The sequence below is a fragment of the Protopterus annectens genome, chromosome 14.part0, assembly GCF_019279795.1.
Source record: "Protopterus annectens isolate FY-2018-M chromosome 14.part0, PAN1.0, whole genome shotgun sequence".
Lineage (NCBI taxonomy): Eukaryota > Metazoa > Chordata > Ceratodontiformes > Protopteridae > Protopterus > Protopterus annectens.
Window position 1 is genome coordinate 1,082,957,470 of NC_056748.1, and position 14,867 is coordinate 1,082,972,336.

Genomic DNA, 14,867 nt, shown 5'->3' on the forward strand with positions numbered 1-14,867 from the left:
ATGGTGGAAATGAAATGGGTATTAAAACATTGAGAAATTTGTTGAGGTGTTTTTTTCTGGTGATGGGGATGGGTTTTGGATTGTGCCTGGATTTAGAAGAGAAGAGACAGATTTCCAAACATTTGGGGGATTGTTGTGTGAGATAGATAGTTTAGAAGAAAAGTAATCCTTTTTTTCCTGAATCACTAGCTTTTTGCTTTGTCATGGAGTTGTTTGCAGTAAATTATCTTTCAGCCATGTTTTCCATGCTTTGTTTCTGAGAATGATATTTTGTTTAGTTTGTTTTGTTAACTATGGGAGTTGGTTAGTTGGTGTTTTTTGTGCGCATTTGCTATTGGGCTGTTTAGAGTATCTAGAGAATGGTTGTTAATATATAATCAATGGCTCTAAAGGGTATTTGGGTTCCAGTTTTCCAGTTTTTTTAGGCTTGGATCATTTAGGATTGGATCAATGGGCATAATGTTCCTGTGGTGGTGTGCGTTGTTTTGTATGTGTGCGTGGTAGAGGTATGTGTGAGGTGGTCATGTGTGGTAGGTGGTGTGTTTGATAAGGTGCCTGAGTTTGAATAGTTATGGGGTTGGTTAACCAGTATCCAATCTAGGGTTGAGTCACAGTTTGTAGATAGACCATGAAAAGGGGTAGTGCCGAGCTGAGTAAAACTATGGAGGTTTATGCTGTTTGCTGAGGAGGGGGTGTCTAGGTTTAGCCAATTAATGTCGGTGTCCCCTAGAATTATAGTTTCATGGAATATATTATGATTTATCCAAGATAAAACTACATTAACACCACTAACTACTTTTCTCCGTTTCACCTACTGTCTCAAAAGTGGTCCTGCATTATTTAGATACAGAACTGAATAAGGACTTGCACAAGAAAATTTTTTTCAGATGTTTTGTACCCCAACATATTCAAATTCCTTTTTGCACTTCACCAGCTGTTATCCTTTCACCCAAATAAGAGCAGCAGTAAAGGGACAGCTTGTCAGAATAGCTAAAATGGTACCTGAATGAGAGGATTTTATTAATGAATGTCTGCACATGAAATTCATGTTTATTAAGAGAAGGTATCCTGAACAGTTGATAGATACTCTTATTACCGAATTATCAGCAAAAAGACAACTAGGTTTGTACACAATTTTATTGGAAGCTGCTGATCCAAATCATGGTGTGGGCATCCAGAGATCAGATGAGTGGATGTAATGTAGGTTTGGCCTTTATTACTTCCTATAGCATTGATTATCAATAAATTAAAAAGTGCATTTTTAAAAACTGGGGCATCCTAAAATATTTGGGGTTACCAAAAGATTTAGATGGCACCCCAAAATCTGTAATTAGAAAAGATGCCTCTCTTAAAAATCTAATTAAACACCCTCTCACTAGAACACCCAACTACGCAGACAAAAGTGTCAATGTTGTAATTATTGCAAGTATATTTTACAGGACAGACCAGTCCAATTTCACAATATATTGGTGGAACCCAAGTTTAGATGTAATTGTAAAATAAAGGGTTTAGCCTAGTTAGCTAAATGCCAGCGGTATCAACATTTTTATCTCGGTAAAACATTTAGGAGTTTAAAGATAGAATTTATGAGAATTTATGAGCATATGTATGTCAACAATGCATTAGCAAAGCACAATAAGGAGTTTCCTGGACATATTTTTCTTTTTTGGGGGATAGAAAAAAATTGGAAAAGAATCCCAGGGGTGGCCCTGGTGATTTAGGGCTGGAATACATGAAGTTATGCTGGCAGCATTTCACTGAAGCTACTCAGCCGCCTGATTTAAATGCTAATCTGTCAGTTAATTGTATTTCAAAATTTAAATCCATTTCATTTTTGTAAAATGTTTGATTTTATTCAGTATTACTTTGGTTTGAAATGAACACTGACTTGTGCTGGCAATTTGTTGTATTTAACTCTGTTGTGTATGGTCTCCATGGTGAGGGAACAGGAAGTTTCACTCTACAGGAAGTTTAATTTTATCGGTTACTTGGATCATGGGGTGTGTTTTAGAAGGTTTTTAAATTGTATTATTTTTAACCTTGTTCATTCTGATGACATCTCTGATATCAGGGAACAAAAGTGCTAAATAAAATTAATATTTTATTGCTGAACTGTGGTGTCGCTTCACATGGTGTTTTCTAAACTTAGCTACTAATAAATCTAACTATTACTTCCTTGCTAGCTACAGATGCCCATCAATGTCCCACAAAGATCATGGAAATTACCCTAACACCATTAGGGGTTTAGTTATCAAACCAAATATATTCCTGACAGGGACTTTCAATTACCCAAGCTTTAACTTGCGCATTTATGCTTTTAAAAGTGGATAGCCTCAACATTTCCTGGACTGTGTTAATGCCAATGTGCTGGAGCAAATTGTTAAAACTACCCAATAAAGGCTTTAACATCCATAACTTGACCTTTATCAACCCACCCTCTACCTGTACTCCACTATGTACCTCCACATCTCTCAGTCATTTTCTCTGTCATGCATAGCGGTACCACCCCCACCACCAAATGAGTTTGTCTTTAGGGACTTCACCAGGGCAACCTTACTTCACCTTGTAGAAGACCTAGCCAAATTTCCAAAGAATCTCCTGCCAATGGACCCAGATGAGGGGGCTGCCTCATTCACCTCTTGACTTTTACCAACAGCTGCATAGAAAAGTCAGTACCTGTCCACCCTAAATATAATAGTAAATTCACAAATAAACCTCTTTGGTGGAATTCCAGTATTAGAAAACTGTAAAACTGTAAAATGAAAAATTTTAAATGATGAAGAGTCATGTCACGTTTTTAATTTGTTTTGCGGTATCTCACACTTGTCAAGGCCAAGATTCGTACTGCTGTCTCCACTGTTGATAGGGAGAGACATGAAATCATACATGAGACAGAAGTCACACATTGGGAAAAAAGCTCTTAACCACTTACCTCCAGGATCAAGGACAATGATGATAAAGCACCATGCAGATCTCTCAAGGAATTCATCCACCTCCCTAATACCACAACCTCTCTCTCTTTCCTCAACTCACCCAGTATCACACCTGTTATATCCCCCTCTTCCAGTTACAAAAATCACTCAAAGACCTTGAGCCACTACTAGAAAGCATATGGTTGGATGCACAGACAGCGTACTCTGGTTCATCTCACACTGCAAAAGGTTGGTTCCCATACCTCTTCTCCACATTTGTAACCTTAGCTTAGCCAGACATATGGAAACCTGTTCTTATAGGTTCACAGGTTGTTACTAAATTAACGACCACTAGGGCTCTTACAAGCCTAGCTGTGCACCCCAAACCCATTTGAATCCCTAGTACCAGGGGTGTCTGGGGGCATGTTTTGTAGGGAACTAACTAAGGGATTTGGGGGTGTTAGGATAATACCTCTGTCTATAAGGGACACAAGGGCCAAAATGGGGGAAAGTTACTGTTTTCCATCCAGTTGTCAAGGTTTCATTTGAACTGGGCCAGGGATGAACTTTGCTTTACATGGATTGGAAGCATATTCCATAGCACGAGAATCCTTTGGGACATATGTCTGTCTCGCCAGCATGTTCTGTTTATGTCACAAGTGATGTTCAGATTCCTGGAGCAAGTATTTCTGGTGATGTTTATTTTGCACATGTGCAAGAGATCCATCATAGCTGGGTCTGAGGAAGCTGTGTAAGCCAGGGAAAGCCTCCTCTCAACAGCTTGTAGGAGACTGAATACAGAAACAGATCAATGCTGGACAGAGTATTCATGTCCTGCAGTCTCCTAATGAGAAACCTTTGTTGGCATTCCAACTGCTGCAAGTGTCCGATTAAGTACATGACAAAGGGGGTACTGTACTCAACAATAGGTCGGAAAAGAGCAATGCTCTCCCATTTTGGTAAGTACCAGATCCAGTAGGTTTCATTCTCTTGGAGTGTGCACTATCTGTTCCAGGGTATTTGTGTCAAGAGTCCAGGAAGTGTTGTGCATGTGAGTTTGAGGCAGTATAAGTTCCCCAGTCTACAGAGGGGTAAAGCTGCCAATGAATAGGGTGTTTGGTTGGTTGCTGTGCACCTCCACTAGGTTTGGGTAAGAGTCATGACACTCCCAGGAACACAGATGGTGACCTGTAGCTAGTCATGATGTGGTAAGAGGCGTTATCTAGAGTGACTTGCATGTGGATTAACTTCATGATGTCATCCTGTGTGTCGCTAACGCAGATGGAGACTCCATTAGTCCCTTGAACTGGCTGCTGTTAGATGGAATGAATGACTGGATGAACTTCCTGATGTCATCCTGTGTGTCGCTAACGCAGATGGAGACTCCTCCATTATTCCCTTGAACTGGCTGCTGTTAGATGGAATGAATGACTGGATGAACTTCCTGATGTCATCCTGTGTGTTGCTAACGCAGATGGAGACTCCTCCATTATTCCCTTGAACTGGCTGCCGTTAGATGGAATGAATGACTGGATGAACTTCCTGATGTCATCCTGTGTGTCGCTAACGCAGATGAAGACTCCTCCATTATTCCCTTGAACTGGCTGCTGTTAAGATGGAATGAATGACCGAATGAACTTCCTGATGTCATCCTGTGCGTCGCTAACGCAGATGGAGACTCCTCCATTAGTCCCTTGAACTGGCTGCTGTTAGATGGAATGAATGACTGACAGTTTAACATTCTAAATGAACAGAACATTGTTTTCCGGTAAGGTAATGCAGAAACCTTTAGATAATTTTATGGTGGGAGTGTTTATGCAAGTGTAGGTGGGTTAGAGGTAGAGAAGGATTAAAGAAGGGCACCGTTAGAGTGTACTGTAGAGTGTGTGTGTGTGTGTGGGGGGTCCAAGATGTCTGGATCAGTGGCAGAGTTACAGAGAGGATTTTTGAAAGGTAAGGTGCATGGTTATGGTTAGCAGGTATTAGTAATATGAACAAACCCCTTGTTAAACCCCTTCCCAGATAGGTGGAAGGCATTCTATGGTTGAGGCTGTGCCGTATCGCCACACTCTTCCTACGCTTTGCTAATCTACAATCAGCTTGTCCATTTACATCCAACAGTATCATCTCCTCACTCCTAAATAGCTGCAACACAATGACTGCACTACGGCAAAGCAAATATTTCTCTCTCTCTCGATTATTGGCTACTCCTAAACACCACCAAAAAAGCACAATATTCCCACCCCCACATAAGGGAAAAACACATTACTAAAACTTTCATCACAGATCTTAATGGTAGCACAATGTTAACAACCAAATCCTTTAAATACCTAAGTTTATGGCTGATCGGTAACCACAGTGAAAACACCAGGAAAAAGATCACCGTTCATTTTACTGGTCCTGGAATGCATCACCTTTTCTCCCCAGACCAGCAAGATCAGCAATTAGCAAAGGAGTCCTCTAGCTCAACTTGACTCCCTATCCACTCTACAAGCCAGTGGAAAAAAAAAAAAAAAGAGAGTCTGATGATTTATTTTCAACTCCCACCTCCTGGAACACCACACAACATAAACACAAGAAACGTGGCTCAGACACAGTGCACAGATGGCACTATTTCACCACACAACATAAACACATGAAAAGTGGCTCAGACACATTGCACAGATGGCACTATTTCACCACACAACATAAACACATGAAAAGTGGTTCAGACAGTGCATAGATGGCACTATTTCACCACGCAACATAAACACATCAAATGTGGCTCAGACACAGTGCATAGATGGCACTATTTCACCACACAACATAAACACATGAAAGGTGGCTCAGACAGTGCATAGATGGCACTATTTCACCACGCAACATAAACACATGAAAAGTGGCTCACACACAGTGCATAGATGGCACTATTTCACCACACAACATAAACACATGAAAGGTGGCTCAGACAGTGCATAGATGGCACTATTTCACCACACAGCATAAACACATGAAAGTGGCTCAGACACAGTGCACAGATGGCACTATTTCACCACGCAACATAAACACATGAAGAGTGGCTCAGACAGTGCATAGATGGCACTATTTCACCACACAGCATAAACACATGAAAGTGGCTCAGACACAGTGCACAGATGGCACTATTTCACCACACAACATAAAACATAAAACGTGGCTCAGACACAGTGCACAGATGGCACTATTTCACCACACAACATAAACATATGAAAAGTGGCTCAGACAGTGCATAGATGGCACTATTTCACCACACAACATAAAATGTGGCTCAGACACAGTGCACAGATGGCACTATTTCACCATACAACATAAAACATGAAACGTGGCTCAGACAGTGCACAGATGGCACTATTTCACCACACAACATAAAACATGAAACGTGGCTCAGGCACAGTGCACAGATGGCACTATTTTCTTCATTATCACTTTATCAATATTCAAATGAGACAATCTGCACTTCCCACCAAGCTTACAGAAACTGACGAGTTATTTGCAATACACTGTCGACAACACAGAACGAGCTGATCAATAGTAATGCAAACTGAACTAACCGTATTTCGAGAATGGGGCAAATATTTAAAAAAGTGAGCGGTAATGGTTCAGAATCAGAGACCGATGCTATACCTTATAAACCATACATAAGTTGTCAAAGAAACTTGAGTACTTTCCAATATAGCATCTCTCTCTTAGCAATATAGCATCTCTCTCTTAGCCTCTAAGCACAAGAAACATGGGCCACGTCAAAAATATGGTAGGGCAGAGGCCCAAAATCAGGGACAAATTTTAACTGTTGCTCTTCTAAACATAAAAGGTGGCAGAAAGCCTAGCTTTCAACCTTTTGGCAAAATAATTGGGGGACAAAGCCCCAAAAATAGGAGACCCATTTTAATCATTGCTTTGAAAAAAACTTAGAATATTGTTAGAATAAAAGGTCTTGTGTTAACATGCATTTTCTGAGGGATATGAAACACTCAAACTTCTGCCATTATTTAGTAAATTCAGTCCTCACTGATTTGCCACAAAAATCCAGAAATCCACAACTTTTATGAGGAACAGACCAAAACTATGACGTGAAAATCTGCACAATTGAGAGGCACGAGTCAGAACCAACATTTTTTGTTGATATTTGTTTTCTACAAGGCAGAATGAATGAATTATCATTCACATTTTAAGCGTAAAGGGAGACAGGAGGCTCTGTTTGCTAAGTCGTGGGCGGGCTGCAACCTTGGTCATAAGAAATAAGAACCTTTGTAGGTACAGTCCCAGTATAGAGCTTAAGGAAGGTGGGGTCAACACTAGAACTGAAACAAACTGCAAAGAAATACAGGAACGGGGAGTCCACACCACAACTGAAACAAACTGCAAAATATATAGCGTATTTTCGCAACCAGAAGGAAAAAACTGTCATAATTCGGGGAATTACAGTGACCATCATAGGTTCATACTAGGCTATCTTCCCTGGGGCAATTATAAGCCTAGCCCGATTCTGTATGGCTTACGCCACCCCTTGATTTGAGTATACTGTGCCTTTTTAAGGTTTAGTTTACTGTGCCTCTGTCTAATAGTGACACAGGAGTAATCCCTGGGACAAACCTACGATACCCCATCCACCTATCGAGATTCTTCTTGAAGAGATTCAGTGAGGTGCTCTGCCTCACATGAACTGGAATTCTATTCCAGAGCGAAGGGAGCCTCTGGGTTATGAACCTGTCCCTCCAGCAAGTTCTATTTATTTCTGTGCTGAGGTTCAAGTCCCTCGAGCGTGTGGCTCTAAGGGATTTAGATTTACTGAGATGGAGCATGTCCATTAATTCTGGATTTGACATAGCTTTGTATGTCAGGCATAGATCGCCTCGGAGTAGGCGGTATGCAACTGAGTAGAGCTGGAGTTTTTTTTAACAGAGCAGCATATGGCATCTGTTTGAGACCCTTGATCCTCTTGGTGAGATACTTTTGGGGTCTTTCTAATTGCTGCAGGTGTCGGGTAAGGTACATCCCAAAAGGGGCATTGTATTCTATGATGGGCTTGATGAGGGATGAATAAAGGGGCACGATTACCTCTCTTGATCTAGATGCGAAACCCTTCGTGATGAGGTGGGCTATGTAGAAGGTCTTTCTAACCACTTTGGCAGTGTGGTTTTCAAAGGAGAGATTGCTATCAACTTGGGTCCCCAGGTCCCTAATAACTTTCTCTGTACTTAATGGGTTTCCGCCTATGTGATAATTTGTGGGCACATTGTTTTTGCCAAAGGGTATGACTATACATTTTTTGGCATTTAGCTTTAAACCATGGCTCTGGCACCAGTTATCTGTCTCTGTGAGACCGTTTTGAAGGATGTTTGTGTCAGCTGGAGAGTTGATTATGGCGCCCAGTTTGCAGTCGTCTGCGAACTTGGTGAGCCATAGTCCTCCCACGTTTGCCTGTACCTCGGAAAAGTATATACCGAACAAGAGTGATCCCAGGACAGAACCCTGTGGTACGCCACTTGTGACCGGTTTTGAGTCTGACATGGCTCCAGCAACTCTCACTCTGTGGGTTCTGTCTGAGCCAGTTTGCGACCCATCTTGTGACATAGGGGTTTATATTTAAGCTGGATAGCTTATCAATGATGCCCGAGTGGGGTAATGTGTCAAATGCCTTTGCAAGGTCCAGATAGGCTGTGTGGACTACCTTTCCTTCATCTATGGCTTTGGTGACTGTTTTGAATAAGTCAACCAGGTTCAAAAGGCAGGATCTGCCCTTGACAAAGCCGAACTGGATAGGATCTAGTGTCTGTAGGTCCCCAGTGTCTTTGTTTATGAGCTCCAGGATGATCCTCTCCATAGCCTTGCAGACTAAGCTAATCAGGCTTATGGGGCGATAGTTTCCAGGGTCCGTAGAGGCTCCACCTTTGTGGAGTGGGACCACTGTTGCTGTACGCCATTCTGTGGGCATATATCCTGTAGTGAGGCTGAGATTGTATAGCTGTTTTATTTGAGGGATTAGTTCCTCTTGGAGTTCATGTAGGACGCAACCTGGGATGCCATCTGGTCCCATGGAAGCAGTGTTTTTTGCTTTGGAGAGGGCAGCCTTCACCTGGGCATCAGAGATGTTTGGGAGGCAGCCCTCTGCCGGGATAGATACTTGCTCTTTTGGGGGGAAGGGGGTGGAGAAGTTTGCACTGAACCTGTCTGCCAGAATATTGGCGATGTCTGTGGGTTCAGTGTATTTTTTTGTCATGGCAGACAGCTGGAAATATGCGTGTGTATATATAGGTTCATAGGTGTGTACTAGGCTAATGGTCCTAGAGCCTTTACAAGCCTAGCCCATAGGATTACCCTGGCATCGTGCCACCCGACCTTAGTTCCCAGTGCCTCTGTTGAGTAGAGCCACTGGAGTGATCCCCGGGGTGAATTTTCAATTTCCCATCCACTCATCAAAATTTCTCTTGAGCAGGGCCAGTAAGGTGCTCTGCTTGACATGCATGGGAAGTCTATTCCACAGCATGGGCAGTCTCTGGGTTATGAACCTGTTCCTCCAGCATGTTCCGTTGATTGTGGTAATGAGGTTGCGGTCTCTGCAGCTTGTGGTGCAGAGGGATTGGGATTTCTTTAGATGTAGCATTTCTAACAGAGCTGGGTCAGACATGGCTTTGCAAGTCAAGCAGAGATCGCCTCTAAGTAGGCGATATGAGACACAGAATAGCTGGAGGTTTTTTTTTAGTCTGTCCAAGTGTTTAAGACCTAGGATCCTCTTTGTGAGGTACTTTTGTGGCCTCGCCAGTTGTTGCAGGTGTCTAGTGAGGTACATGCCAAAATGGGGCATTGTACTCTATGACTGGCCTAATAAGGGTAGAGTTGATGGAGAGAATGACCTCTTTCATCCTGGATGCAAATCCCTTAGCAATGAGATGTACTACATAAAAGGACGTTCTGACCACAGTGGCAATGTGGTGGTCAAAAGAGAGGTTGCTGTCAACCTGTGTACCCAGATCTCTCAACGCCTTCAGTGTTCAGTGGACTACCATCAATGTGGTAATTCATGGGAGCTGTTTTTTTCCCCCAAAGGGGGTGATGACACATTTTTTGGCATTGAGCTCAAGGCCATGGTACTGACACCAATCGTTGGTCTCAGTGTGGCCTTTCTGTAGGATGTCAACATCACTTGGGGAGTGAATAATAGCTCCCAACTTGCAATCGTCTGCGAACTTTCTCAGCCAGAGTCCCTTCGTGTTGGACTGGATTTCAGAGAAGTATATACCAAACAGGAGAGGACCCAGGACCGAACCCTGTGGGACTCCACTCATGACTGGTCGGCAGTCTGACTTGGAGTTAGCTACTTTCACACTCTGGGTTCTGTGAGTCAGTCTGCAACCCACCTAGTGATATAGGGGTTGATGCCTAGCTTAGTGAGTTTGTCTATGATTCCCAAGTGGAAAATGGTATCAAAGGCCTTGGTCAGATCAAGGTAGGCTGTATAAACCACCTTGCCTTCATCCACAGCTCTGGTGACAGACTCAAAGTATTTGACCAAGTTGAGCAGGCATGCTCTACCTTTCACAAAACCATGGGATGCAGAATTTGGAGATTCCCTATATTCTTGTATATTAGGTCCATGATGATGTGTTCCATAGCTTTGCACATCAGATTCGTCAGGCTAATGGAGCGATAGTTCCCAGGGTCTGTAGTCGCTCCTCCTTTGTGGAGAGGGATGACTGCAGCAGTGCACCATTCGGTAGGGACAAAGCCTGAAGTGAGACTGTGATTGAACAGGGCACACAGGTGAGGTGCCAGTTCACTCTGTAGTGCATGTAGAACACAGCCAGGTATATTGTCAGGTCCCACAGAAGATGTATTCTTGGCCTTGGACAGTGCTGTTTTAACCTGTGCAACAGTAATATTGGGTGCCTGGTCCTCTACTGGTATTATGATTGGTCCTTTGGTGGGGGAGAGAGGGGGGTAAAGTTGCCACTAAATCTGTCAGCCAGTATATTGGCAATATCCGTTGGCTCGGTATAGGAGGTACCATTGTGCAGTAGCTCACAGCAAATCTGGGTATTGCCATGGAGATTCTTTACATAACTACAGAAGGCCTTGTGGCTACCTTTTTTATCTGCTGCAATTCTGTTTTCATAGCTAGCATTAGAGGATTTGATGAGGGATCTCATCTTTTTGTTGAGGCTGATAAGGGAGTTTTTCCAGTCTTGGGACTTCACCTTATTCCACATCAGTTTCTTCCTTCTCTTGTACAGTTTGTTTATGGTAGGGGACCACCAGATTGCCTTCCTTCTTTTGGAGGAGAGCATCTTGGTTCTATTGGGTATGACGAGCTCCATGCATTTGTGTACGTGTTCGCACAGTGCATTGGTGTATGATTCAGTGGTCATGCAACTATTCTCCATTTCCATGGGTGCCGTGAAGTTAGCCACATCTGTTTTTAGGAGCCCAAAGTTAGGTTTGGAGAAGTTTTTCATGGTGGTTACCTGGGGGGGGGGGGGGGGATTTCCAAGGCGATTACTTTTGCGGTCAGATCTAACTAGGGAGGAGTTGACATCACATTACAGATATTTCTATAGATAAATGCATACATACTTAGTATATGTCAGTGGTTCAGTCGCACAGACTGCCTCCACCGTAGGTTCAAAATATGCTGCTGACTTTTGTAAATGTTACCCGTGAACGGAATGATGGTAGATCCTGTACGTTTTGCCCCTTCAGAAATTAAAAAAAGGTTCGTTTACTAGGCTTATTGTATGCATCAGTTTAAACAGTTACAGACATTTATTTTTCGTGCCAATAAGCCTACTGTTTCGTACAATTGTTCAAGGGGAAAAAAAGGCCTCGGTGTGACCGTTCGGCGAGTAACGTTTTCTCATAGCTGTACCCTCACTACAAGCTACAGCTGGTCCACAGTCGTGTGTCACACACACCACCTACACAAACATTTCCACACACCTTCTTCGAAATAAAGACGAGCCCCCCACCACATACAGATTTTCCCCGCCAGGCTTAAAAAACGGACCGCTGTGTGCCTGTGAAGGGAAACAATCACTCTCCGGTATTAACCTCTAACAGACACATTTATGACCATATATAAGGGATACTTGTACAGTGACAGACACAACACACATATTAAATGGAGATTATTTTATGTATTTCAGCAAGTTCGGATGTTGCGTACTAGTAAAAAAGTCAACATGTTTTTACTACATTACCGTTATTAGCGAGTTATGACACATGCCGCTCCGGGCTGCGATAATACTAAGTACCACAGGGGAAAAAAACTGTTTATTAATTGTATTAGTAAAGAAGGCGGTAAGCGGCAGGTGAGAATCGAGGGTGGAAGCATAAGCAATGTGTCTGGTGTTTGATGTGGGCAAAGCGGAGGTTTCTATTGGCTGAGGGTTGACAGAGGCTGGATACATATTAAGAACCACCAACGAGCGCCGCCCGTGACAGTCCTATCAGGACATCAATCACACCAGCGTAAAATAGGATGGTGCAAGCTAATATGAACGATCCCCACATGGGCTCATACAGAAGGCTTGAAATAGCGCTATGTTTTATGTTGTAAAAGAAGTTTACAACTCTCAAATATTCTCCTTTATTTATCCATTGTAATTAATTGCTCAAAATAAGAAACACTGTGGAGGAGGTTACAATAAGGATTCAGTTGAAGGCACACTTATTAAACCACACTAGCTCTAGAGCACAAAATAACTATCAACTGTCTGGATTTTTGCCTCATATTTTTGGACTGTACCTTCTAAAATGTGTGATGTTCTGGAAAATCGCTGAAGATTTAAGTCAATAAATAATTACATACTTTGAGTTCTGTACTTCATATCTTTCAGAAAATGCATGCCAACATAAATCCTATTACTCTAGCTACTTTATAAGTTTATAACAATAATATTTAAAATGTGTCGCTATTTTTGGGCCTATGTCTCTGTCCAGATTTCTTGTACCGAGAGGTATGCACTACAAACTGAACACATTTTACCCTATTTATTTACTAGTTCGGGGGACTGGCAATAACAAAAAGAGTGATTCGTTTCATCTGTATGCGCTCTAAATCCAACAACAGCACAAGACCCAAAAGTCTTACTCGCATACCCCTCAGCAAAGATGACATTTAAGTTTAAAATGTTTCCGCTGCCTCTGCTCAAAACACTATTACTTGTATAAAAACTGGAAAGCTTTCATACTGAGACTCACAACCTGAACATTTGCCTTCTGCAATGCCCCTAATTTAAAAACCTTACTTTCCAACGTATGACAAGACGAATTTATTGGATTACACTCTTGAAACGCTTCCTAAAGCAGGTGTTCAAAACGCAATAAAACACACCAACACAACTCTAGAAGTTAAATTAAAACAAATACAATAAAAAGGTATAAATGACACTGAATGAATCTGTTAATACAACCGTGTGTACACATTCTCCATAATGTTTTCCCTGCTTTTCAAATTATTAAGCCAAACCTGTCATGGGAGAAAGAATGAAAACGGATTGTTATAAACCACTCGGAATAAAACATTTCACTGCATGTGAAACAAGCCTCAATCCTAACTTAATAATGCTTACCACGATAGAGGAGAATAACAAAAAAAAAACAACCCACAGGTGTGATCCGCGGTACTTTTTCCGGGAAAAAGTGGTCAACAATCATACACAACTTATGTCATCTCTCTTTTCCAGTTATAAACGTTTATTGCTGTAAGACCTTAGAATAACTATTGTCATACCGCATTTAAAAGTTTACATTAGTAAATCCAGGTGTTAATTAAGTTCACTCACCAAGTGCACATCACTTTCCTCAGCCTTTACGTGAAAACATGGTAACCAAGCAACAAGTACTACGGAAAACAGTTAGGACATACTTCAGCATAAGTCTCTGTTGTTCCGTGGCTAACGCGAGGAAATACGTGGTTTTGTGTGTCTTTCCACGGTTGGGATGGCGACGAGGAAGCAGAAATAAAACGAAATATTTTAATCGTAGCTCTCAACATCTTACCGCAAGAAATCTGGATATAACCTTAAATGAGGGGACAGACTTCGAACATCGCTGTTATAAACTTAGAAATGTTCTAAAGTAATTTGTGTTAGTATACACATTCTGTAGGCTGTGAAGTCTGAATCGAAATGTATGTTATTATTTATTGACTTCAATCTCGAATGACTTGCCAGAAAAAAACAAAACAAACAAGATTATTATGAGGACCACATCAAAAATATGTGGAGGTAAAATCTGGACAGTTGAGAGGTATAGTCTCAAATGTAGCTCTTTATAACGAGAGACGTTACCTAAAAATCCGTGTTCCCTGACACTAATCCACATTGAAAGGGTCTGTTACAAAAACGTTTAACATCTAATATGTAAGAAATTTACATGGTCAGTAATATTGAGCTCAATTATTGCATCAAAATAGCTTTCTGTAAGTGTAAAGAAATACGCTTCAGTGGTGAATAGCTTTCAATTTCGTTGTTTAAGAATAAGTGACAAAGCCAAAAATAAAGGAAAAAAAAGACCCATGTCAGGAGCAATTGATGCATTTTCGAAACAATATGAAATTCTGATGTCTGGCATTACTGGCTGACTAGAATCTCAGTGATTTATCAGAAAATGAAAACTTTTGCTAGGGACAGGTAAAAAATATAAGGCAGACGTCAATTTATTTATTTTACATTTGTTGACCGGGCTGGTCGAGCTGGATATATTTCCTTTTTCAGTAGAGGCCCGGGGAGAAAACCTCCACATATAAACAACCAGCAGCAGCCCTCGATCGGCAAGAGTCCCAAAGTCGGGTCCGACGTCGGTAGAAGTCACTCCTTCCCTGACGTCACTGCGCCAGGGGTATAAAGACCTCAGTCAACGCCATTTTCTTCAGTTTTTCTTGCCCCAGATGTCAGGTGCCCAAAGATAAAGGCCAAAAGCTTAATCAAGAGAATAAGC

General features: G+C 41.8%; 1 protein-coding gene across 1 annotated transcript in view; it reads right to left on the minus strand.

Annotated features, from left to right (window-relative positions):
• The window catches only part of CFAP46 (cilia and flagella associated protein 46), a 3,596,153-nt gene extending 3,582,385 nt beyond the window's left edge, over positions 1-13,768 (minus strand). Inside the window, exon 1 of the mRNA XM_044056880.1 lies at positions 13,712-13,768. The gene's annotated coding sequence lies outside the window, so the exon portion shown is untranslated. The remainder of the gene's footprint in view (positions 1-13,711) is intronic.
• Positions 13,769-14,867: the final 1,099 nt, after the last annotated feature.